Source organism: Saccopteryx leptura, chromosome 1, assembly GCF_036850995.1.
Source record: "Saccopteryx leptura isolate mSacLep1 chromosome 1, mSacLep1_pri_phased_curated, whole genome shotgun sequence".
Lineage (NCBI taxonomy): Eukaryota > Metazoa > Chordata > Mammalia > Chiroptera > Emballonuridae > Saccopteryx > Saccopteryx leptura.
In genome coordinates, this window is record NC_089503.1 from 48259727 (window position 1) to 48284505 (window position 24779).

Below are 24779 nucleotides of genomic sequence, written 5' to 3' on the forward strand. Positions count from 1 at the left end.
CAAAAGAATAAAGACACATCAACACAGAAAATACAATCTTTTTAGTGTTTAGTCATCATCAACAAATGAGAGTACAAATGGGTAACCATAAGGAAATAAATGAACAAAGATATGAACTTTGCACCTTAGACATAAATTACCTCAAAATTACTCATTGCCTTAAATATAAAATGCAAGACTATAAAAATTATAATGGGAAACTTATTGCCAGATTCTTGTGATGTTAAGCACAGTGTCACCATATGGTACAGTGATTGTGCCCCATGCATTTACCCAGATGGTGTGAAATATACCAATTAAAAACCACTAAGATCATGTATAAGGCAGATTTGTTAACAATGGGCAAAACCTGGAAGGACCAAGACGTCTTTTAATAGGTGAACCACAACCAAGTGAAACACAGTGGATAGACACTTGAGGTGCACATGGGCTTCACACACAGGGTAGGAAACACATAAATTCAGACAGCAGCTAGAGGAACAGGAAGTGAAGACACTGATGGACTGGAGGCACACAGAATATAGACAAACATGAGCTGGTATAGGTGGGAGCTCAAGGAAGACACACTTGAGGGATGGACTAGGATGCAGATACTGTACATAGAATGAGACATTTGAGGTCTGATATTAGATGCAGGCACAGAAGATAGAGACCCTCAAGGAAGGATATATACTGCAGGTACAGGGGAGAGTGATATTAGTTGCCTGACGAGTTTTAGGAACAGGAGATGGAGACTTGTGGGTTGGCAAGGGTTGCAGGGACAAAGAAAAACAAACACACACGATCCTGCTGCATCCCATCAGGATGGGCAGATGTCCTTTGTGAATATGCTTCCTATCTTCTTCCCTGGGCCAGCTTGATGCGTTGGAACCTGCTGGGTTTATGTGACAGGAGTACTCATGACTTCTGCCATTCTCTATCCTTTCTGGTTGTAGGAAACCTGACCTATTAGCACCAAAGACTGAAAAAAATCAGATGTGTTTCTACACACCAACAATAAATTAACTAAAAGAGAAATTAAGAAAACAATAGTATAAAAAAAATACTCAGGAATAAACTTAATCAAGGAGGTGAAAGACTTGTAAAATGAAAATAATTAAAGAAGACACAAATCAATAGAAAACATCCTGTGTCTATGGGTTGAAAGAATATTGTTAAAATATCTATACTACCCAAAATAATCTATGGATTCAATGCAATCCCTATGAAAATCTCAATGGCACTTTTTCTAGAAATATAAAAAACAATTGTAACATTAATATGAAACCACAAAGACCCTGAATAGCTAAAGTAATTTAAAAAAAGCAAGCAAGAACAAACAAAGCTGGAAACATCACACTTTCTGATTTCAAAATATGTTACAAAACTGTAGTAATCAATATATTATGGTACTGGCATAGACATGCAGACCAATGGAGCAGAACGGAAGGCCCAGAAATAAACCCATGCAGATACAAGTCAACTGATCTTCAACAAAGGTGCAAAGAGTACACAATAGGGAAAGGATAGTCTCTTCAATTGCTGATCTTGGGAAAACTGGATGTCCACATGCAAAAGAATGAAATTGGACTCTTCTCTTACCCTGGACACAGAAATCAACTCAAAATGGGCCCTAGCCAGTGACTCAGTGGATAGAGTGTCATCCTGCTGTGCTAAGGTCAAAGGTTCGGTTCCTGATCAAGGCACATATGAGGGGCAACCAGTGAGTGCACAACTATATGGAACAGCTAAGTGGAACAAGCTGATGCTTCTCTTTCTCTTTCCCCTCTCTCCCTCTCTAACTTTCTCAAATCAATGGAAAATTTTTAAAAAATCAACTCAAAATAGATTAAAGACTTAAGTGTAAGAACTGAAACTGTAAAACTTCTAGAAGGACACTTAAGGAAAAAGCTTCATGATATTGGCCTAAGGAATGATTTCTTGTTCATGACATCAAAAGCACAGGCAGCCAAAGGAAAAAAAAATGGACAAATGAGATTACATCAAACTAAAAAGCTTCTGCAGAGCAAAGGAAAAATCTACAAAATAATAAAGCATCCTATGGAATGGGAGAAAATATTTGCAAACCATATAGCTGACAAGAAATTACTATCCAGAATGTATAAGGAATTTCTGCAACTCAGTAGCAGAAAAAGAAATAAACTGATTTTAAAAAAATAGGGGAAAAAACTGAATAGAGATTTCTCCAAAGAAGACATACAAATGGCCAACAGGTATATGAAAAGGGCTTACATCACTAGACATCAAGAAAATGCAGATCAAAATCACAATGAGATATCATCTTATACCTGTTAGGATGGCTATTATATATTTATATATATAAACCCAAATATGAGGATGTGGAGAAAAAGAAATCATTACACATTGTTAGTAGGAATATAAATTAGTGCAGCTACTATGCCAAGCAGTATGACGTTTCTTCAAAATATAAAGAAAGAGAATACCATGTAATACAGCAATCCCACTGTTAGGTATTTATCCAAAGAAATTGCAATCAGGATCTCAAAGAGGTATCTGAACTCCCATGTTCATTGCAGAATTACTCACAATAGCCAAGACATGGAAGCAGGCTAAATGTCCATCAGTGGATAAATCGATAAAGGAAATGTGGTTTATACATATAATGGAATATTATTTATCTTTAAAAAAGAATGAAATCCTGCTATTTGAAACAATGTGGATGAACCTGGAGGATGTTATGCTAAGTGAAATACGCTAGACACAGGATAAAATGAGGAATCTGAGGCAGTCAAATTCATAGGAATACAGAATAGAACGGGAATTGCCAGAAATGAGGAGGGAAGAACAGGGAGGTATTAGTCAAAGGGTACAAAGTTGCAGATTACAAGATGAATAGTATAGTACAATGGCTATAGCTAATAACACTGTATTATATACTTACAGGTTTGCTAAGGAAGTAGATCTTAAGTATTCTTATCTCACACACACACACACACACACACACAAATAAAGAGGACAATAGGACATTTTTGAAGGTCATGGATATGTTGATGGCAGTGATGGTGGTGCTGGTTTCACGTGTGAGTACTTATTTCCAAACCGATCAAGTTGTATCATTTAATATAGATACCTTTTTGTATGTCAATTCCTTCTCAGTAAAGTGGAGTTTTTTTCTTTTTAAAACAATGATGAAAGTGGACATCTTTATCTGTTTCCCAACCTCAGGGAGAAAGCATTAAGTCTTTACCATATAATAGAAATGGTATAGTAGGTTCTGGGCATGGTTGAATATCTGGGTTCGTTGAACCACAAAATCATTGCAGTCCCAACTTCCTCCTCCCTGCCCAAATCCAAGGTGAACCTGCCTGGCCTCGGCCACCGGCATTACAGGGAGCCTTATGTCTTTTAATCATTTGTGCAACTGCACAAGCTGTTCTTTTATTAATTCATTTTTTTATCTCTCCATTCTTTAAAAGAATTTTAACTTTAAAACATGAGGCAACCAAGCTTTTGGGGTAGGGGAAGCGTGTTAAGTAACTTGCTCAAGGCTACATTGCTAAGAAGTGGCAGAGGAAGGACTCAGACTCGTGGCTGCCTAACTTAATGCTGGTTGGGGTGTATTGCAAGTTGGAAACTAAACTAGAAATCAGCTTTATTCCATCTTTCCTATTCCTCATGTTGTAAAAAAGTATCTTAAGAAGTTAGGGAGAGCAGTGTCTCCCTGCAAGTAGGGGAGCCTGCGGAGTTGGTCACTGGGGCAGAGGCAATAGTGTGACGGATAGAGCTCCAGTAGTATCTGTCTGACACACGCCTGTGTGATGTCTAGGGGAAAATGCCACAGGAGAAGCAGTGGGAGCTGGACCACCCTCTCTCCCAGTTACCTTATGTGATGAATGATTCAGGGAGGAGGCATCTCAGAGAGGCCCACTTATGAAAGAGGAGCTGCTGGAAGTGCCTCGGCTGGATTATTTATGAAGATGGAGAGGAAAGAGGCTTGGAAATAAAGACCCAGAGAGAAGAGGAAGCAGGTGATGAAAAGGCAAAGAGAAAGAAAGGGCTGCACAAGGGAGCCGGGGAGGAGAAAGAGGTCAGGACTGTTGCTGCTCTGGGGGTGTGGCATGGAGTAATGTCTGGGGAAAAGGCAGCTGGGAGGTGCCAAGTGAATGGCAAGGGTAGGGCTGCTTTCTGGCATCCTTACAAACCACTGCAGCTGGGATCTCAGCTTCTGCTGAGATGAGAGACATTTCTGTGGATGCTCATGTTCAAGTTGACCCCACAGCTGATAATAGAGCAGCCACCCTATGGTTCTGACAGGGAGAATACAACAAGGTGAAACTAACCCTACTTCTTTTGCCATTGTGTGTAAAATATATCTTCTATCCTGTGGGATTTTGTCATTCTTAAGTGACCTTCCACATACATCCTCTGGGACATTCCTTTGATCATCATTCCACTCTGTGGGAAAAACAGCTGTGTTAGGCTTGTTTGCTGGCTTCCTGGCTGCAAACACGTTGCACGATTAGCGCATGAGCATGTGGCAGAAAGCCACGTGTGTTTCTATGAAAAGCTATGGGTGCTTTCCCTTGGGGGCAATTCTCCCAGATCAGTCTCCCGCCACTGAGAGGTGTAGTTCCCTAATTCCCTTAGCCACCACCGTGAGGGGCAATTTTCCTGACTTCTTGTCCTCCACTGTGAAAAGTGGTTTTCCTTTGTTTATTTTCTTGCCTCTCTCTGTGAGGCTCCAATAAATGGATATGGCCGGATGCTTTCTGGCTCCATAGTTCCTCTACCATCTGCCCAAATGCAATGTGAACTTGCCTGGCCTCGGCCACTGGCATTATACCCTCCCACCCCCTTTTTAATCTTAGTTGTTCCCTCTTCTCTTTTTAAAAACAAAACTCCTTTTTCCTGAAGTGTGCTTAACCTCTTTAAGCCTCAGTTTGCGCAAACATCAAAATGGAGCTAGAGCCATGACCCTTGCAGGGCGTTGGTGAGGTGGAACGAGGTAGTGTTGTGTAGCATGGCCAGTCTGCAGGAGGTGTCAATTACTGAGAGTGTCTTTCCTTCTTTCCTTCCTTCCTTTTTGGTCTTCCTTCGAAGACTGTGCTATCCAATAATGATAGCATTAGTCACAGGTGGCTACTGACATTTGAAATGGGGCCAGTCCAACTGGAGATGGGCTGTCTCTTCGTGAAGCATCGTGATCGCATCCCAACACCTGCAAGCCCTCTTACCTGTAATTCTTACTCTGCATCGTGTTAAAATTCAGTGTCTTTTTTCCATCCATATCATCTTGATTCATGTTACATATATTTCTTTCTGAGATATTTCCAAAGTGAAGTTTACATATGTCACATGGCATTCACACATATTTAAAATAATAGCTTCATTAATGTACAATCCATATACCGTAAACTTCATCCCTTTAAAGTATGCAATTTAGTGGTTTTAGAATATTCAGATAGTTGTATGACCATTACTGTGATCTAACTCCAGAACATTTTCATCACTCAAAGAAATCCTGTAACCATTCCAGTTACTTCCCATTCCCCCACTTACTTAGCCCCTTGCAACTACTAGTCTTCTTTCTGTCTCTATGGATTTGCCTACTTGGAGTATTGTTTTTAATTTATTGTGTTTACATAGATTCAAGTGTCCCGCTGAATACATCCCCCTCACTCCCGTGTTCCCCTCAACATCCCTTGCCCTCCTCCCCCCAACGTCCTCCCCCTTCCCTCCAGGATTTGCTTTTTCTGCTCTCTATATAACACTGTGTTATGTATATATAATTTCACCAATCTCTTTCCCTTCTCTGATCCCATCCTCTCATCCCTTTCCCTCTGTTCGCTTTCCCTCTGGTCCCTTTGATCTCGCTTCTGTCTCTATTCCATTCCTCAGTTCACATTGTTCACTGGATTCCTCAAACGAGTGAGGTCATATGATATTTTTCTTTCTCTGCCTGGCTTATTTCACTCAACATAATAGTTTCCAGGTCCATCCATGTTGTTATAAGAGGTAAGATTTCGTTTTTCATGGCCGCATAGTATTCCATTATGTATATGTACCACTGCTTTTTAATCTACTCGGCCGCTAATGGATATTTGGGCTGTTTCCAGATCTTGGCTATTGTAAACAATGCTGCCATAAATATGGGGGTGCATTTCTTCTTTTGAATCAGTGATTTGGTGTTCTTAGGATATATTCCTAAAAGTGGGATGGCTGGGTCAAAAGGCAGTTCTATTTTTAATGTTTTAAGGAATCTCCATACTGTTTTTCACAGTGGCTGCACCAGTCTGCATTCCCACCAGCAGTGCAGGAGGGTTCCCTTTTCTCCACATCCTCGCCAGCACTTATTCTGTGTTGTTTTGTTAATGAGTGACATTCTGACTGATGTGAGGTGGTATCTCATTGTGGTTTTAATTTTCATTTCTCTAATGATTAGTGATGTTGAACATTTTTTCATCTGCCTACTGGCCATCTGTATGTCCTCTTTGGTGAAGTGTCTATTCATTTCTTTTGCCCATTTTTTTTTTTGTATTTTTCTGAAGCTGGAAACGGGGAGAGACAGTCAGACAGACTCCCGCATGCGCCCGACCGGGATCCACCCGGCACGCCCACCAGGGGGCGATGCTCTGCCCCTCCGGGGCGTCGCTCTGTCGCGACCAGAGCCACTCTAGCACCTGGGGCAGAGGCCAAGGAGCCATCCCCAGCGCCTGTCTTTTGCCCATTTTTTGATGGGATTGTTTATCTTCCTGGTGTTGAGTTTTACAAGTTCTTTATTAATTTTGGTTATTCACCCCTTATCAGACGTATTGTCGAATATGTTCTCCCATTGTGTGGTTTGTCTTTTTATTTTGTTTATATTGTCTTTAGCTGTGCAAAACCTTTTTAGTTTGATATAGTCCCATTTGTTCATCCTGTCCTTTATTTCACTTGTCTGTGGAGATAAATCAGCAAATATATTGCTGCGAGAGATGTCAGAGAGTTTACTGCCTATGTTTACTTCTAAGATGCTTATGGTTTCCTGGCTTACATTTAAGTCTTTTATCCATTTTTGAGTTTATTTTTGTGAATGGTGTAAGTTGGTGATCTAGTTTCATGTTTTTGCAGGTAGCTGTCCAATTTTGTTTGGAGTACAATGGCCTTGTATAACTTGATATCCGGAAGTGTGATACAACCCACTTTATTCTTCTTTTTCAAGATTGCTGAGGCTATTCGTGTTCTTTTTTGGTTCCATATAAATTTTTGGAATATGTGTTCTATATCTTTGAAGTATGTCATTGGTATTTTAATAGGAATTGCATTGAATTTATAGATTGCTTTGGGTAATGTAGACATTTTAATGATGTTTATTCTTCCTAACCATGAGCACGGTATATGCTTCCACTTGTTTGTATCTTCCTTGATTTCTTTTATCAATGTTTTATAATTTTCTGAGTACAAGTCTGTAACCTCCTTAGTTAAATTTACTCCTAGGTACTTTATTTTTTTTTGTTGCAATAGTGAAGGTGATTGTTTTCTTCGTTTCTCTTTCAGACTGTTCATTGTTGGTATATAAAAATGCCTCTGGTTTCTGAATATTGATTTTATATTCGGCCACCTTGCTAAATTCTTTTATCAGGTCCAGTAGTTTTTTGACTGAAACTTTAGGGTTTTCTATGTACAGTATCATGTCATCAGCAAATAATGATAGTTTTACTTCTTCTTTTCTGAGTATTTCTTATAAATGGAGTTATACAATATATGACCTTTTCTCATAGCTGACATTTTACATAAGATCATCCCAGTAATTGTCTCCACATTTGGTGACAATCCATGAAATGTATTTTGTGTGATACAGTGACAAGCAGGGGCTTGGAATCTTAATTCTACTTATATACATGTACGCTTATAACCATTTTGAAAAATATTGTCTCCATTTCACAAGTAAGGAACCCAAAGCACAGGGAGGTGCTATATAGCTGGCCTAGGGTTACCTTTCTATTAAACGGAAGAGCTGGGATTTACACACGGATTGCTTTTATTACTCTAATCTCCAATGTAATGTATGTGTGTGTGGGGGTCTTTTAAAAAATCTTTTTCTCTTCTCTGAACCAAGCAGAGTATCTGATACTCATGTAAATGTGTGTGAAATGGATGAATAATTCAGACAGTTAATCAGCTGAGATATCAGGTGATGAGGAGAGGAGCGTGGCCTCCGAACCCCAGGTGTTAGCCTGCCAGAGCTTGGCTGGCTGACGCTGCGGCTGACGCTGAGCAGTAGCATAGGCCCAGAAGGCCTTGTCACCCATGCTGGGTGGTACATGCTGCCTGCCCACCGTGGGGATGCCCTGCTGTCAATTCTGGCTTTCCTCCTTGTGGGCCACTGGGGTGCAGCAGCGAAACCTCCCAGGGCACTCTTGGGGGCTGCGTGCTTCTGGAGGACAACTTTCTACAAATCAGGATGAATGAAAATAGAAACCCGGTGTTACTTGTGTCACCGAGAGTAATTTAAAGTATGAATTGATTTCTCAGCTGGAGACAGTGTTCACGTCTTGCTTCTCATTTGTGCCTCATTGTGCATATTACCTCATGGGGAAAATTAACGGGCACATTAACCCCTCTGCACAGGCCAAGCTGGAGGAATGGACAAGGCTCCTGTTTAGAATGCAAAAGCTGAGGGTAAGAAGGAGGCTGGTTACAGGGCCAGGACCAGGGGGAGACCCATTTCCCAGGTACCAGGGAACATCTCGAGCCTGCACATGGGCTACCTCAGCCCTAAGGGCACCATAAAGAGAACACTATGCAACTTACTGAGATCTGTGGCTTTATGGTGACTGTGTTATGACAGCCAGGTGGGAAGGGAAACTAGACAAATATAAACAGATTAATAGGAGCTCCATTTGCTGGCAAGAGGCTCTCATTTCTCCTAGAATTCTGGAAACACCTTATTTACCCTTTGTTTCTGAGGGTGTCTTCCCCATTACTTGTCATGTCATCGCCTGGCTTCTGATCATACCACTTGCTTAAACCTCTAGTGCATAGGTCCTCTGGTCTACCCTGCTCACCATTCCCGCTGCCCTTGCTCCCCCAGCTCCTCTTGTCCTGCTCCTCTTTCCTCTCTCTGTTCTGGATACACTGTCTTTCAGTCCTTCCCTGTTTCATTCCCGAGTCTTTGTGTACAGTTTCCTCTCCCTTGCATGTGTGTCCTTACTTTTCCTTTGCGCCAGACTCCGTTCAGTTTAAATGTCACTTCCTTGGGGAAGCATTTTCTGATTTCACACCTCTCACCTCAAACCGTTCTATGGTCTCAGTTGCCTATATCTCTCTATTAACAACGTTTTTCAAAACTGCAATTAAATAATTAGTCTGTAATTAATTGTTTAATGACTGCCTTTCCTGCTCCGCTGAGAGCTCGGAGAGAGCAGGGACGGTTTAGTCTCATTCGCCATTGTGTCCCCTGTGTCGAGCACGTTGCCTCGGAGAGAGCGAGTTCTCAAGAATGTATTGGATGAATGAAAGATATCTTTTCTTTTTTTTTTTTTTTCACTTTGGCTGGTGGTTTTCTCTGAGATTTAAACTTGGCATTTCCGGGAGAAACTAATTACTAAGTACATTTAGTTCTGAGACTCACATTTAAACCCATATCTAAGCCAAAGTACCACACAGTCTAATCTTGGTGCAGTGTCACATGCAAAGAATGGTTCAACACCAGAATAAATCTTCCTTCTATGTCTGGCTCATTTTTCTCTCCCTGTCCTGACTTCTAATTTCTGCACTTTATTAGGCAGCTTGACTCTGGTTCCTTGATTGAGCTGGGTATGCAATGGTGGTCCTTACCCATCAGGAACTTGTGGCTTGAATAGTTAGAAGGCTTTTGCTATAGTCCAGGCAAGAGATTGTGGTAACTTGAAAACCAGTGAGGTGGGCACATTTAAGATATATTTTAACAGGTAAAATGTATGAGGGGTATCAAAGATATTAGGGTTGACACCCCATATCAGCCATAATCCAAATGATTAGTCAGAGTTGTTCACGGTAATTTTATCATCCTATTTTCTGGGGATTAATATTAAAGTGGTCATGTGATGGTCATGTGATTCAGTGCTGTCTGTTTCAGAGACATGAGAAATCCAATGGGGGCTTTTGGAGAAAAATAACCTTCCTCTTAAGGAGAGAACCCCAAAGGAAACAATATCACTATTTTGCTGAATATGAACCGAGAACTTGCTCTCTGACTGTGGTCTCTAACTACTTGTGTCTGACTACTACTGCTACAGACTGGGGGTGAGCGGACAGCCATGGGAAAGCAGATTTATGGAAAGAACCTCTGAGCCCTTGCTGACATCACTGAGTTGCTGATTGTAGTGCATTGGAGCCCACCCTACCTGGAATTCCAGATATATGATGTAATGAACTTTTCCAATCTTCAAGCCATTTGGTTGTATTTTCTGTAACTTGCAGCCAAAATCATCCAGAATGATGGGGAGGGGGCACACAGCAGTGGGAGCCCAGTGGGCACAAAGTTGTCTTTGTCTTGCTGGAAGCTTTCCAGGAACAGGGACCATGGGCAGCAGCATCATGCCTTAGTTGCCTTGTAGGGCTGGGGCTCCCAGTTTCCTTTCTGACCAGCGGGTGGGAACCTCAATACGTAGAGCTGGGAAGGGGAGGAAGATGATCCAGATCAAACAATAAATAGTGAATTTCTCTTTTGTGCTTTCAGTCTACATTGAAAGGGGAAGGTACTGATTTATTTATTTATTTATTTATTTTTTTCATTTTTTTTTTTCTGAAGCTGGAAACGGGGAGAGACAGTCAGACAGACTCCCGCAGGCGCCCGACCGGGATCCACCCGGCACGCCCACCAAGGGCTACGCTCTGCCCACCAGGGGGCGATAATCTGCCCATCCTGGGGGTCGCCATGTTGCGACCAGAGCCACTCTAGCGCCTGAGGCAGAGGCCACAGAGCCATCCCCAGCGCCCGGGCCATCTTTGCTCCAATGGAGCCTTGGCTGCGGGAGGGGAAGAGAGAGACAGAGAGGAAAGCGCGGCGGAGGGGTGGAGAAGCAAATGGGCGCTTCTCCTGTGTGCCCTGGCCGGGAATCGAACCCGGGTCCTCCGCACGCTAGGCTGACGCTCTACCGCTGAGCCAACCGGCCAGGGCCTGATTTATTTTTAATCAGCTTATATTCTACTCTTCCTTAACTTCTTAGATAATATATTTTCCCAAATCACATATAGGAAAGGGCCAAAAGAATCTTCTATTATCCAACAGCCAACACAGATTTTTTTTCTTTGCCCATGGTTTTTAGCAATTCTTGTTCAAATGGGACTATATCAAACTAAAAGGCTTTTGTAGAGCAAAAGAAACTGACAACAAAACAAAAAGGTAGCCAACTAAATGAGAGATTATATTTGCACACAACAGCTCTGATTAGGGGTTAATATCCAAAATATCTAAAGAACTCACAACGTTCAGTAACAAACAAATAAATAATGCAATTTAAAAATGAAGAACCAGACTTGGGGTGGTGCAGTGAATAAAACATCGACCTGGAATGCTGAGGTCGCCAGTTCGAAACCCTGGGCTTGCCTGGTCAAGGCACATATGGGAGTTGATGCTTCCTGCTCCTTCTCCCTTCTTACTCCCTCTTCCTCCTCTCTAAACAAAATAAATTTTAAAAAATAGGAGAGGACCTGAACAGACACTTCTCCCAAGAGGACATACAAATGGTCAACAGATATATGAAAAGATGCTCATCTTCACTAGCTATTCAAGAAATGCAAATCAAAACTATAATGAGATACCACCTTGCACCTGTTAGATTGGCTATTATCAACAAGACAGGTAATAACATCTGTTGGAGAGGCTGTGGATAAAAAAGAACCCTCATTCACTGCTCGTGGGAATGCAAATTAGTACAACCATATGGAAGAAAGTAGGGTGGTTCCATAAAAAAATTAAGAATAGAATTACCATATGACCCATCAATCCCTCTACTGGATATCTACCCCCAAAACTTGAAAACATTGGTACATAAAGACACATGCACCCCCATGTTCATCACAGCATTATTCACAGTGGCCAAGACATGGAAACAAATTGTCCCTCTACAGAGGATTGGATAAAGAAGATGTGGTACATACATGCAATGGAATTCTACTCAGCCATAAGAAATGATGACATAGTGACATTTACGACAACATGGGTGGACATTGAGAACATTATACTGACTGAAATGAGTAAATCAGAGAAAGCTAAGAACTGTATGATTTTACACATAGGTGGGATATAAAACTGAGACTCATGGACACAGATAAAAGTGAAGTGGTTACCAAGGCAAGGAGGTGAGGGTGAGGGGAGGTGGGGAAGAGTGTAAAGAGGAACAATTATAAGGTGATAGAAAATGATTTGACTTTGGTGATGGGTATACAACACAATCAACAGTTCAAATGCCATAGAAATGTTTACCTGAAACCTATGTACTCTTATTGATCGATGTCACCCTGTTAAATTTAATTTTCTGAATAAAATTTAAAGAAAATAAATTCTTGTTTGTATTTATGAAAAAATGTGCAAAATGGTCATCATAACCCAGGCATCGTGAACTTGTTGTGGAGGTGTTACATTTATGCTGCGAAGGGCCTGTATCTGTACAGCTTGATGCTTTTTCACGCGTTCACTTTTGTAGCCTCCCCCAGTTCAAGACACCACACACTTGACTGGTATCATTTTGTAGCTAGATTTTCAGTTTAATGTCAAATCAGAATCATAGTACCCTGCTGTTTATCCTAAGAATGTTTTAGTGTGCTACATAGTCTTCATACTGCTCACTATTAAAGGCTTTAAAAATTCAATGGAGCAATTGTGATGCTCAAATAGAGCTTAGCACAAAGTAAACAATAAATGGTGGTGAAGTAAAAAATATCTGTTGAAAATTGTTAATTGATTCAATTCTAGTTCTTGCAGAAGAACTAGAACATTTATTTTCATAAAAATAAGATTTAATTTTCTCTGAATTTTTAGTTCATTCAAAAGGTCTTCAGAGACACCTATAAAAATTTTAATAACAGCAACAATAATAATGATAAGTGGATAGGATTTAATAATGTTGTGTCTGAGTGTCTAAGGAGTGACCTTCATATTATGATTTAACTGAGATGGTAAATTAAAACAGTGCTGCATTGCTTCACCGTATGAAGGAGGTTAAAAGGGGAGAGAGATTGTCCTTGACTTTGTTATCTGAGCTGATGTGTGTTGTGTTTATTTTTTAGGAGGATCATGATTGTCAGCTACTCTTTTTGACCTTTTCCCATTGATTTGAATAGGTCTAGAGATTCTTTGGGGGGGGGTCTCTAGTAACAGAGTTTTGTGAGCATAAATTATTGACCTCCATAGAAGAAACCTTTCCTTGTAGATGATTTGTCTTTCTCTTATTATTGATAGTCCCACCAACTACTGGAAACCTGGGAGTCATATGTATCTTTTTTCTTCCTCCATATCCAATCTAGCAGTAAGCCTGTCAATTCTTCCTGAATATCTCTCAATTCAATTGACTTCCCTTCATCTAAAACAACACCATCCATGCCTGAAGTCACAATGCACCCTAACTCTAATAGAGTGATTTTTAAAAAATACTCAACTCATATCACATCACCCTACTTCTCAAAATTCTTTCATGACTCCTATTTCACTACAAATAAAACCCAAACTCCTTATTATTGCACACAAATCTCTGTGTGATCTACCCCCAATTTCATCTTGTACAAGTCTTCCTCCCCTTTCTCATTATACTCCAGTAACTTTGACCATCTTTCCCACCAAATTCTTACCCAGCTCAGAGGCTTTGCACACGCCTTACCTTTGCCAGGGATCCCGGGCTCTGCCCCATGTTCTTCATCTCTCTTTGTAAGTTTGGCTTCTTCAGATCTCAGGTTAAAACTCATATTTTCACCCTAAGGAAGCCTTCATTACCCTTTCTTACAGCACCCGATGCCTCATACCCCTCATACTCAATGTTGTGGTTTTGTTTCCCTGTTAGTAGTCTGTTTCCCATACTAATGTAAATTTCACAAGAACTGAGGTCACATCACTCTCATTTACCAGTTATAGCTCCAGCTGCTAGCACATTGCTGGGCATATAGTAGGCATCAATAAGTTTTGTTTTTGTTTTGTTTTGTTTTTAGCAAGAGAGAGAGAGACAGACAGACAGACAGGAAGGGAGAGATATGAGAAGCATCAATTCTTTGTTGCGGCATCTTAGTTGTTCATCGATTGCTTTCTCATATGTGTCTTGACTGGGGGGCTCCAGCAGAACGAGTGACCCCTTGCTCAAGCTAGCAACCTTGGACTCAAGCCAGTGACCTTGGGCTTCAAGCCAGTGACCATGGAGTCATGTCTATGAGCCCACGATCAAGCCAGATAAGCTGGCGACCTCAGGGTTTTGAATCTGGGTTCTCAGCATCCCAGGCCAATGCTCTTATCCACTGTGTCACTGTCTGGTCAGGCAGCATCAATAAGTACTAATTGAACAACAGTAAGACTGGATGGATGTAACTGCTGTGAAATTCAAAGTAGTCTCAGGAAGGTCTGTCTAGAATGTGATGGCTAGAAAGAGCTCTAGCCTAACCAGCCACACTAGCATATGTTTGTGTTTGGCATTGCTCACAGAGAATGTTTCAGAGGATCTAGAAAAATTGAGAGCCAGAGACTAAGATATTGTCAGCTTATCTCTCACACTGTCCAGGGAAGGTCATTTACATATTTCCTTGAAAATTAATGGCTCAGCATTTGGTTTATTAGTCAGTATCCTGTAAGTTTGGTTAGCATGCATTAGAACCTGTAACCTAATTAGTTCTGATAGAGCTGACAAATCTAATCAGCTGAGGATCTGATGCATCTTGTTCTCTCACAGGTGCTCAGCTCTGTGACTGTCCCATTGTCTGGCTCTGATCCAGTGCTCACTCGACTGTTACACAAGATATTCAGCTCTGGTCTTGCCTATTCACTCACCACTTTCTGATCTTGAGCCTACCTCCTCATTTCTTCTCATTGTATGCCTTGATATAGTTAACTCATGGACAGATTTAAAAGTTAAAAATCATTAAGTCAGAGCCCTGGCTGGTTGGCTCAGTGGTAGAGCGTCAGCCAAGCATGTGGAAGTCCTGGGTTTGATTCCCGACCTGGGCCACAGGAGAAGCACCCATTTGCTTCTCCACCCCTCCCCCTCTCCTTCCTCTCTGTCTCTCTCTTCCCCTCCGGCAGCCAAGGCTCCATTGGAGCAAAGTTGGCCCAGCACTGAGGATGGCTCCATGGCCTCCATCTCAGGCACTAGAATGGCTCCAGTCGAAGCAGAGCAACGCCCCAGATGAGCTGAGCATCGTCCCTTGGTGAGCATGCTGGGTGGATCCTGGTCGGCCGTATGTGGAAGTCTGTCTGTCTGCCTCCCCCTCCCCCCCTACTTCTCACTTTGGAAAAATACAAAAAAAAATCATTAAGTCAGGATACAAATTTATATCAATAAATTGAAATTGGCCCTGGCCAGTTGTCTCAGTGGTAGAGCGTCGGCCCTGCATGTGGATGTCTTGGGTTTGATTCCTGGTCAGGGCACCCAGAAGAAGCAACCATCTGCTTCTCCATTCCTCTCTTTCTCTCTCTCTTCCCCTCCCACAACCATAGCTCTATTTATTCAAGCGAATCATCCCTGGGTGCTGAGGATGGCTCCATGTAGCCTCTGCCTCAGGCATTAAAATAGCTTGGTTGCGAGCATGGCCCCAGATGGGCAGAGCATCAGCCCCAGAGGGGAGTTGCTGGGTGGATCCCAGTCAGGCTGCATGCGGGAGTCTGTCTCTCTATCTCCCCTCCTCTCACTTGTAAAAAGAAGAAAAAACCCCCCAAATTAACTTATTAACCATGAGATTTGATAACATCATGGACGTTATTTCAAAACAGTTGGCAGCCCCTATTGGTGCCAAATAGTACAACCAGCTCTATCATGTACGTGTTATGAGTGTCCAGGTGAAAATAAGAAGAAAGCAAAATTCTGGGAGCTATGAGATGGAACTTGAGGACTGCTCAAATGTTGAGTAATACTGAGTTCTTGAGAATAGGTATAAGACAGAATTAATAAAATGACAAGAAAGTACAAAAGAAAAGTACATTTCTAAATCTGGAGCGTATCCCTCTCAGGGTCAGGGGTGGCTAGTTTCCTTTAATTATTCTGGAAAATATGGAGGAAATTACTCTTCTTGGTCTTTATTTTCAGTTCTCTGGTCTGGGTTTAGTCATTATTTCAAGACCACAGGACCTTTTACTGGGAGTTTTTGCTGTGATCTGATAACTTGTAGCTCATGAGAGTGAGAGTGCTCAGAATCTAGGATCGGATGAATTTGGCTCTGACCATTGCTGACTATTTTCCATTCCAGGCCTGCACTAATGTGTAATCTTAGGGAAAGTTGTGAAGTTGAGTGTATTTATTATCCATGAACTTATTCTATCTTGTCTGTACCATACACAACTCTCAGAGTCTATCATTTCCTTTTCGATTAAGCTTGCTACTCTCATATTTTCTGCCTACATATAATGGCATCTGGGCTTTGCCACTATGATTTCAATATGATGAACATTCCTGGTTCTTAGCTCTGGCCTGTGTAACTGATCCTGTGCAAAGACGCGATTCTAATAATTAATTAATTTATTTATTATTATTATTTTTTAGCTAGAGAGAGAGAGAGGGACAGACAGGAGGGAAGGGAGAGAGATGAGAAACATCAATTCTACATTGTGGCATCTTAGTTGTTCATTGATTGCTTTCTCTTATGTGCCTTGACTGGGGGGCTCCAGCAGAGCGAGTGACCCCTTGCTCAAGCCACCAACCTTGTACCTCGAAGCCAGTGATCTTGGGCTTCAAAGTGACCTTTGGACTCAAGCCAGTGGCCATGGGGTTATGTCTATGATCCCACACTCAAACCGGTGGTCCCACCTCAAGCTGGTGACCTAAGGGTTTTAAACCTGGGTCCTCAGCATCCCAAGCCAACATTCTATCCACTGCGCCACTGCCTGGTCAGGCTTTATTAAATATTTTTTAATCCATTTCTACCTCTCCAGCCCCTCACCACTGTCATGGTTCAGGAGCTCATCATTTCTTACCTGCATCACTGCCTTATCCCTGCTGCCAGGCTCTAACTCTCTGTTCATCCTTCACACGCAGGCAGGGTGATCTTCCGAACACACACATATGATTCTGTCAAGCCTTTACTTAAGAGTCTTCATGGGCAATGTGCTGTCTGGCCATAGTGGCTCTCAGCCTCTGTTGTCATAATACACTGGTTTGTCACAGTTGTAAGGCAGATTCATTATATAGTCATTCAACAAATATTTATCGAGCATCTACTATATGTCAGTTACTGTTGTAGGTTAGCTGGGTATTTGGGGGTACATCAGTAAAAAAAAAGACAAAATCTCTGCATATTGTCAGAAACTTGTTAGAAATAAGAGTAAAAGTCCTGTAAATTGTGGATGATTTATCTGTTTGAATATATAGTAGATACATGTTTATTTCTACAGTAACATTGTCCTAAATCACTGGCATGGTTGAGGTGTTCCTTGAAGGGGAGTGGAAGGGGAATTTATAGCTACTCGTTGGGGAATTATGTGTAAATCTGCATATGCCTTTGGCAGTGTGTGTCTGAACAGTATCATAATTTGTCTATAGAAAAAATGTGAAGTATCGCTCCTTGCCTACATGGGAGAGTACAGAGCTTTTAACTCTCGTTATTTGGCCTCGGCTTACCCCATCAGCCTCATTCTCTGCCACTCCCTGCCTTGAACTGTACGCTTGCAGGTCCTTACCCCTTAACACTGTTTCATATTGATTTAACTTTACACCAACAAAAGGGTTTGGGTTATAGATAACTGAAATAAGTAAATAATTTCCTTACAAGTCTAGAGGTTGTATTCTTGTGGGACAAGGAGCTAAGTTCATATTGTAAACTGAAAATGAGGAGTGAAAGGGGAGTTTGGTGGGACCATCAGATTCCTGAGAAGACATTACATTTCTAGTGTTTTAGAAAGGTACATTTCCTGGCATTTAGATATAAAATAGACACAGTTTTATTATAATAAATCTGAAAAATTTATTAGTATATGTATATTATTATTCAATCATAAGTATAGCAAATACATTGGAGGATGGGATAGCTTTGGAGGATAAGAAAGAAGTAAAACTTTGCATAGGCATTAGTCTAATTTGGTCCATGTATGAGAATGGAATGGACAGGAATGAACTGGAGAAGAAGACTGTTACTACCCACAGGACTTAAGGAAACTCTCAAAAGATGCAAAGAGGAGCCAAGGCTGGTAGATTCCTGAAAACATCAGAGTTGCTCTTCGTTAAAAAGTGGGATTGCAATCAAGCCTCAAGTCGAGCCACATGCCCGACTCATCTCATTCTTAAAATAAAGTTTTCCTCTTAATTCTTTCAACTTCTTTTTTTTTTCAAATAATTTTATTTTATTAATGGGTCAACATCAATAAATCAGGATACATATATTCAAAGATAACATGTCCAGGTTATCTTTTCATTCAATTATGTTGCATACCCATCACCCAAAGTCAGATTGTCTTCTGTCACCTTCTATCTAGTTTTCTTTGTGCCCCTCCGCCTCCCCCTTTCCCTCTCCCTCTCCCCCCTCCCCCCATAACCACCACACTCTTATCAATGTCTCTTAGTCTCACTTTTATGTTCCACCTACGTATGGAATAATGCAGTTCCTGTTTTTTTCTGATTTACTTATTTCACTTCGCATAATGTTATCAAGATTTCACCATATTGCTGTAAATGATCCGATGTCATCATTTCTTATGGCAGAGTGGTATTCCATAGTGTATATGTGCCACATCTTCTTTATCCAGTCATCTATTGAAGGGTTTTTTGGTTGTTTCCATGTCCTGGCCACTGTGAACAATGCTGCAATGAACATGGGGCTGCATGTGTCTTTACGTATCAATGTTTCTGAGTTTTTGGGGTATATACCCAGTAGAGGGATTGCTGGGTCATAAGGTAGTTCTATTTTCAGTTTTTTGAGGAACCACCATACTTTCTTCCATAATGGTTGTACTACTTTACATTCCCACCAACAGTGTATGAGGGTTCCTTTTACTCCACAGCCTCTCCAACATTTGCTATTACCTGTCTTGTTAATAATAGCTAATCTAACAGGTGTGAGGTGGTATCTCATTGCAGTTTTGATTTGCATTTCTCTAATAACTAAAGAAGATGAGCATCTTTTCATATATCTGTTGGCCATTTGTATTTCTTCCTGAGAGAAGTGTCTGTTCATGTCCTCTTCCCATTTTTTTATTGGATTGTTTGTTTGTTTGTTGTTGAGTTTTATGAGTTCTTTGTATATTTTGGATATTAGGCCCTTATCTGAGCTGTTGTTTGAAAATATCAGTTCCCATTTAGTTGGCTTTCTGTTTATTTTGTTATCAGTTTCTCTTGCTGAGCAAAAACTTCTTAGTCTGATGTAGTCCCATTCATTAATTTTTGCCTTCACTTCTCTTGCCATTGGAGTCAAATACATAAAATGCTCTTTAAAACCCAGGTCCATGAGTTTAGTACCTATGTTTTCTTCTATGTACTTTATTGTTTCAGGTCTTATGTTTAGATCTTTGATCCATTTTGAGTTAATTTTAGTACAGGGGGACAAACTGTAGTCCAGTTTCATTCTTTTGCATGTGGCTTTCCAGTTTTCCCAGCACCATTTATTGAAGAGGCTTTCTTTTCTCCATTGTGTATTGTTGGCCCCTTTATCAAAAATTATTTGACTATATATATGTGGTTTTATTTCTGGGTTTTCTATTCTGTTCCATTGGTCTGAGTGTCTATTTTTCTGCCAATACCGTGCTGTTTTGATTGTCGTGGCCCTATAATATAGTTTGAAGTCAGGTATTGTAATGCCCCCAGCTTCATTCTTTTTCTTTAGGATTGCTTTGGCTATTCGGGGTTTTTTATAGTTCCATATAGATCTGATGATTTTTTGCTCCATTTCTTTAAAGAATGTCATTGGAATTTTGATGGGAATTGCATTAAATTTGTATATTGCTTTGGGTAATATGGCCATCTTGATTATATTTATTCTTCCTAGCCAAGAACAAGGTATATTCTTCCATCTCATTATATCTTTTTTGATTTCCCTTAACAATGGTTTATAGTTTTCATTATATAAGTCCTTTACATTCTTTGTTATGTTTATTCCTAAGTATTTTATTTTTTTTGTTGCAATCCTGAAGGGGATTATTCTTTTGAGTTCCTTCTCAGTTGTTTCATTGTTGGCATATAGAAAGGCTATTGACTTCTGTATGTTAATTTTGTATCCTGCGACCTTACTGTATTGGCTTATTGTTTCTAGTAGTCTTTTTGTGGATTCTTTGGGGTTTTCGATGTATAGTATCATATCATCTGCAAAAAGTGATACCTTTACTTCTTCTTTTCCGATATGGATGCCTTTTATTTCTTTGTCTTGTCTGATTGCTCTGGCTAGAACCTCTAGTACCACATTAAATAAGAGTGGAGAGAGTGGACAACCCTGTCTTGTTCCTGATTTAAGGGGGAAAGCCTTCAGTTTAGTGCCATTTAATATGATGTTAGCTGATGGTTTATCATATATGGCCTTTATCATGTTGAGATATTTTCTTCTATACCCATTTTGTTGAGAGTCTTAAACATAAAATTGTGTTGTATTTTATCGAAAGCCTTTTCTGCGTCTATTGATTAGATCATGTGGTTTCTGTTCTTTGTTTTGTTGATATGGTGTATTATGTTAACCATTTTATGTATGTTGAACCATCCTTGAGATTCTGGGATAAATCCCACTTGATCATGATGTATTACTTTTTTAATATGTTGTTGTATTCGATTTGCCAGTATTTTGTTTAGTATTTTAGCATCTGTATTCATTAGAGATATTGGTCTGTAGTTTTCTTTTTTTGTGCCATCCTTGCCTGGTTTTGGTATGAGGGTTATGTTGGCCTCATAAAATGTATTTGGAAGTATTGCTTCTTCTTCAATTTTTTGGAAGACTTTCAGTAGAGTAGGAACCAAATCTTCTTTGAATGTTTGATAAAATTCTCTGGTATAGCCGTCTGGGCCTGGACTTTGATTTTTGGGGAGGTTTTTAATGGTTTTTTCTATTTCTTCTCTACTAATAGGTCTGTTTAGGCTTTCTGCTTCTTCTTGACTCAGTCTAGGAATGTTGTATTTTTCTAGGAATTTATCCATTTCTTCTGGGTTGTTGAATTTAGTGGCATAAAGTTTTTCATAGTATTCTACAATAATTCTTTGTATATCTAGGTGTCCGTGGTGATTTCTCCTTTTTCATTTTGGATTTTGTTTATATGAGTTCTTTCTCTTTTTTCCTTGGTAAGTCTTGCCAAGGATTTGTCAATTTTGTTGATCTTTTCAAAGAACCAGCTCCTTGTTCTATTAATTTTTTCTATAGTTTTTCTGTTCTCTATTTCATTTATTTCTGCTCTGATTTTTATTATCTCCTTTCTTTGGCTGGTTTTGGGTTGTCTTTGTTCTTCTTTTTCTAGTTCCTTAAGGTGTGAAGTTAAGTGGTTTACTTGGGCTCTCTCTTGTTTGTTCATATATGCCTGAAGTGATATGAACTTCCCTCTTACCACTGCTTTTGCTGCATCCCATAGATTCTGATATGTTGTATTGTCATTTTCATTTGTCTGTATATATCTTTGGATCTCTGCACTTATTTCTTCTTTGACCCATTCATTTTTTAAAAGTTTGTTGTTTAGTTTCCACATTTTTGTGGGATTTTTTTCCTCTTTTTTGCAGTTGAATTCTAGTTTCAAGGCTTTATGATCAGAAAATATGCTTGGTACAGCTTTGATTTTTCTGAATTTGCTGATGTTGTTTTTGTGGCCCAACATATGGTCAATTCTTGAGAATGATCCATGTACACTGGAGAAAAATGTATACTCAGTCACTTTGGGATGAAATGTCCTGTAGATGTCTGTCATATGCAGGTGCTCTAGTGTTTTGTTTAAGGCCACTATATCTTTATTGATTCTCTGTTTGGATGACCGATCTAGAGCAGTCAGCGGTGTATTGAGGTCTCCAAGTATGATTGTATTTTTGTCAGTTTTTGTTTTAAGGTCAATAAGTAGCTGTCTTATATATTTTGGTGCTCCTTGGTTTGGTGCATATATATTAAGAATTGTTATGTCTTCTTGATTTAGTGTCCCCTTAGCCATTATTAATTGGCCATTTTTGTCTCGGAGTACTTTTGCTGTCTTGTAGTCAGCATTATCAGATATGAGTATTGCTACGCCTGCTTTTTTTTTTTTGGACGTTATTTGCTTGGAGTATTGTTTTCCAGCCTTTTACTTTGAATTTGTTTTTATCCTCGACACTTAGATGAGTTTCTTGTAGGCAGCATACAGTTGGATTTTCTTTTTTAATCCATTCTGCTACTCTGTGCCTTTTTATTGGTGAGTTTAATCCGTTTACATTCAGTGTAATTATTGACACTTGTGAGTTCCCTATTGCCATTTTATAGATTGCTTTCTGTTAGTTTTACGTCTTGTTTGATCCTTCTCTTTCGTTTTTCTATTTTTTGTTTTTATTTGGTTGTATTCCATACATCTTTTCTCTGTTGCTTTTTTAAATCATGTGCTTCTGTGGTGGTTTTTTCAATGGTGGTTACTTTTAATTAATGAAAAGGGTTCCGACCCTGTTCATTGTAGTGCACTATTTTGTGAGTACTTTTGCACTCCATCGTCCTTTTCTACTGTTAATCTTCATCCTCTCCCTCCCTTTCTTTTTGTTGTTGTCACAGTTTAAATTTGGTTTTATTGTGTTCTTCTTGGAGCTTTTACTTGTAGCTTTATTTTTTTTGTTCTTGTATCTGATTGGAGAACCCCCTTTAGTAATTCCTGGAGTGGGGGTTTTCTGGTGATAAATTCCCTCATCTTTTCTGTATCTGTGAATGTTTTTATTTCTCCTTCATATTTGAAGGATAGCTTTGATGGGTATAGTATTTGTGGCTGAAAGTTCCTCTATTTCAGGACTTTAAATATTAGGGTCCACTCTCTTCTAGCTTGTAGAGTTTTTCTGTTGAGAAATCGGATGTTAATCTAATGGGCCTTCCTTTATATGTTGTATTCTTCTTTTCCCTGGCTGCCTTGAGAATTTTTTCTTTGCCGTTGGTTTGTGCCAATTTCATTATGATGTGCCTTGGAGTAGGTTTGTTGGGGTTAAGAAAACTAGGAGTTTTGTTTGCTTCTTGAATTTGAGGCTTTAGTTCTTTCCACAGGTTTGGGAAGTTCTCATCTATTATTTGTTTGAGTATGTTCTCCATTCCATTTTCTCTCTCTTCTCCCTCTGATATACCTATTATTCTTATGTTATTCTTTTTGATGGAATCAGATAATTCCTGTAGGGCTATCTCATTTTTTTAAATTTTTGAGTCTCTTTCTTCTTCTTTCTGTTGTGCCTCAAGTTGCTTGTCTTCTATTTCACTAATCCTACCTTCTATCTTGCCTGTTCTATTAGCTAAAATTGTTACCTTGTTTTTCAGCTCGTGAATTGAGTTTTTCATCTCTGTTTGATTTGTTTTTATAGTTTCAATTTCCTTGGAAATATATTCTTTGTGTTGTTTTATGAGCTCCCTAAATTGCCTTTCTGTGTTTTCTTGTATATCTCTGAGTATTTTTAGGATTTCTATTTTAAATTCTCTGTCATTTAACTCCAAGGTTTCCAATATATTAAATTTTTTCTCCATAAATTTTTCCTCATCTATCTGTGTTACCTCTCTTTATTTTGCATCCATAATATTCGATTTTCTCTTCCTTAATGGCATCTGAGGGTGGTTTTGTTGGTAGTATTAATGAGATTTAATAAAGAATAAAAGTTAAAAAAATAAAAAATCGAAAGAGTTGTTTTTTAAAAAATTAATAATTAAATAAAGAAAAATAAAATAAAATTAAAATTAAAAAAAGGAAATTATCTCCCCCTCATTTTTTCCTTTCCTCTCCTCTCCCCTCTTTCTTGAGAGAATCTTGTGGTGAACTGTGAATTATATTGTACTAAATAGAACAAAACAATGCCTGTAATGGAGGGCCTGAATTGGGGAGAAATAATAAAGGGGCAAAAAAAGGGTGTATGGACCCACAAAAAGCAAATAAGGAAAAAATTTGGGTCAAGAATAAAATGATTTGCTTTTAGGTGTTGGTTGACTAAGAGTTATGATGAGAGGAATAAGAGGGAAACAGGAAAATGGAGGGACAAATTAAAAAATTACTATTGTATTTAGTGGAACAAGAACTAGATAAAATGGAGAGCCAGGGATGGGAGCACTGCTAGTGAGTTAAAAAGGTGAAGTAAAAAGCCCCCAAAATGCCACAAATATAAGTTTGAGTCCCGGATAAGATAATTTGTTTGTTATTGAGATTTGAATGAGAGGAGACATAAAGGAGAAAGGAAGAAACTAATATAGAGGGAGAAAAGGAAGAGAGAGAGAGAGAGAAAAAAAGAGGGAACTACTAAAAGAAGAAAAAAGTAAAAAGAGGAGAGAGAGAGAGAGAGTTACGGGTTTTGGAGTGCAACCCTCATAGAGAGAAAGGAAGAGGAAAGAAAAGATAATGGGAGATGTAACTATTATGGGTAGTGTAGTTCAAGGAGAGGAGAGAGTAAGACTGGCAGAGAGTTAAATGATCAAATTGGAGGAAGAAAAAAAATCAAGAATGAAGATAAGAGAAACAAACGAACAAATATAATAAAATGGGATAGGTTATAAAGTCTGTGGATTATTCTTGATTTTGA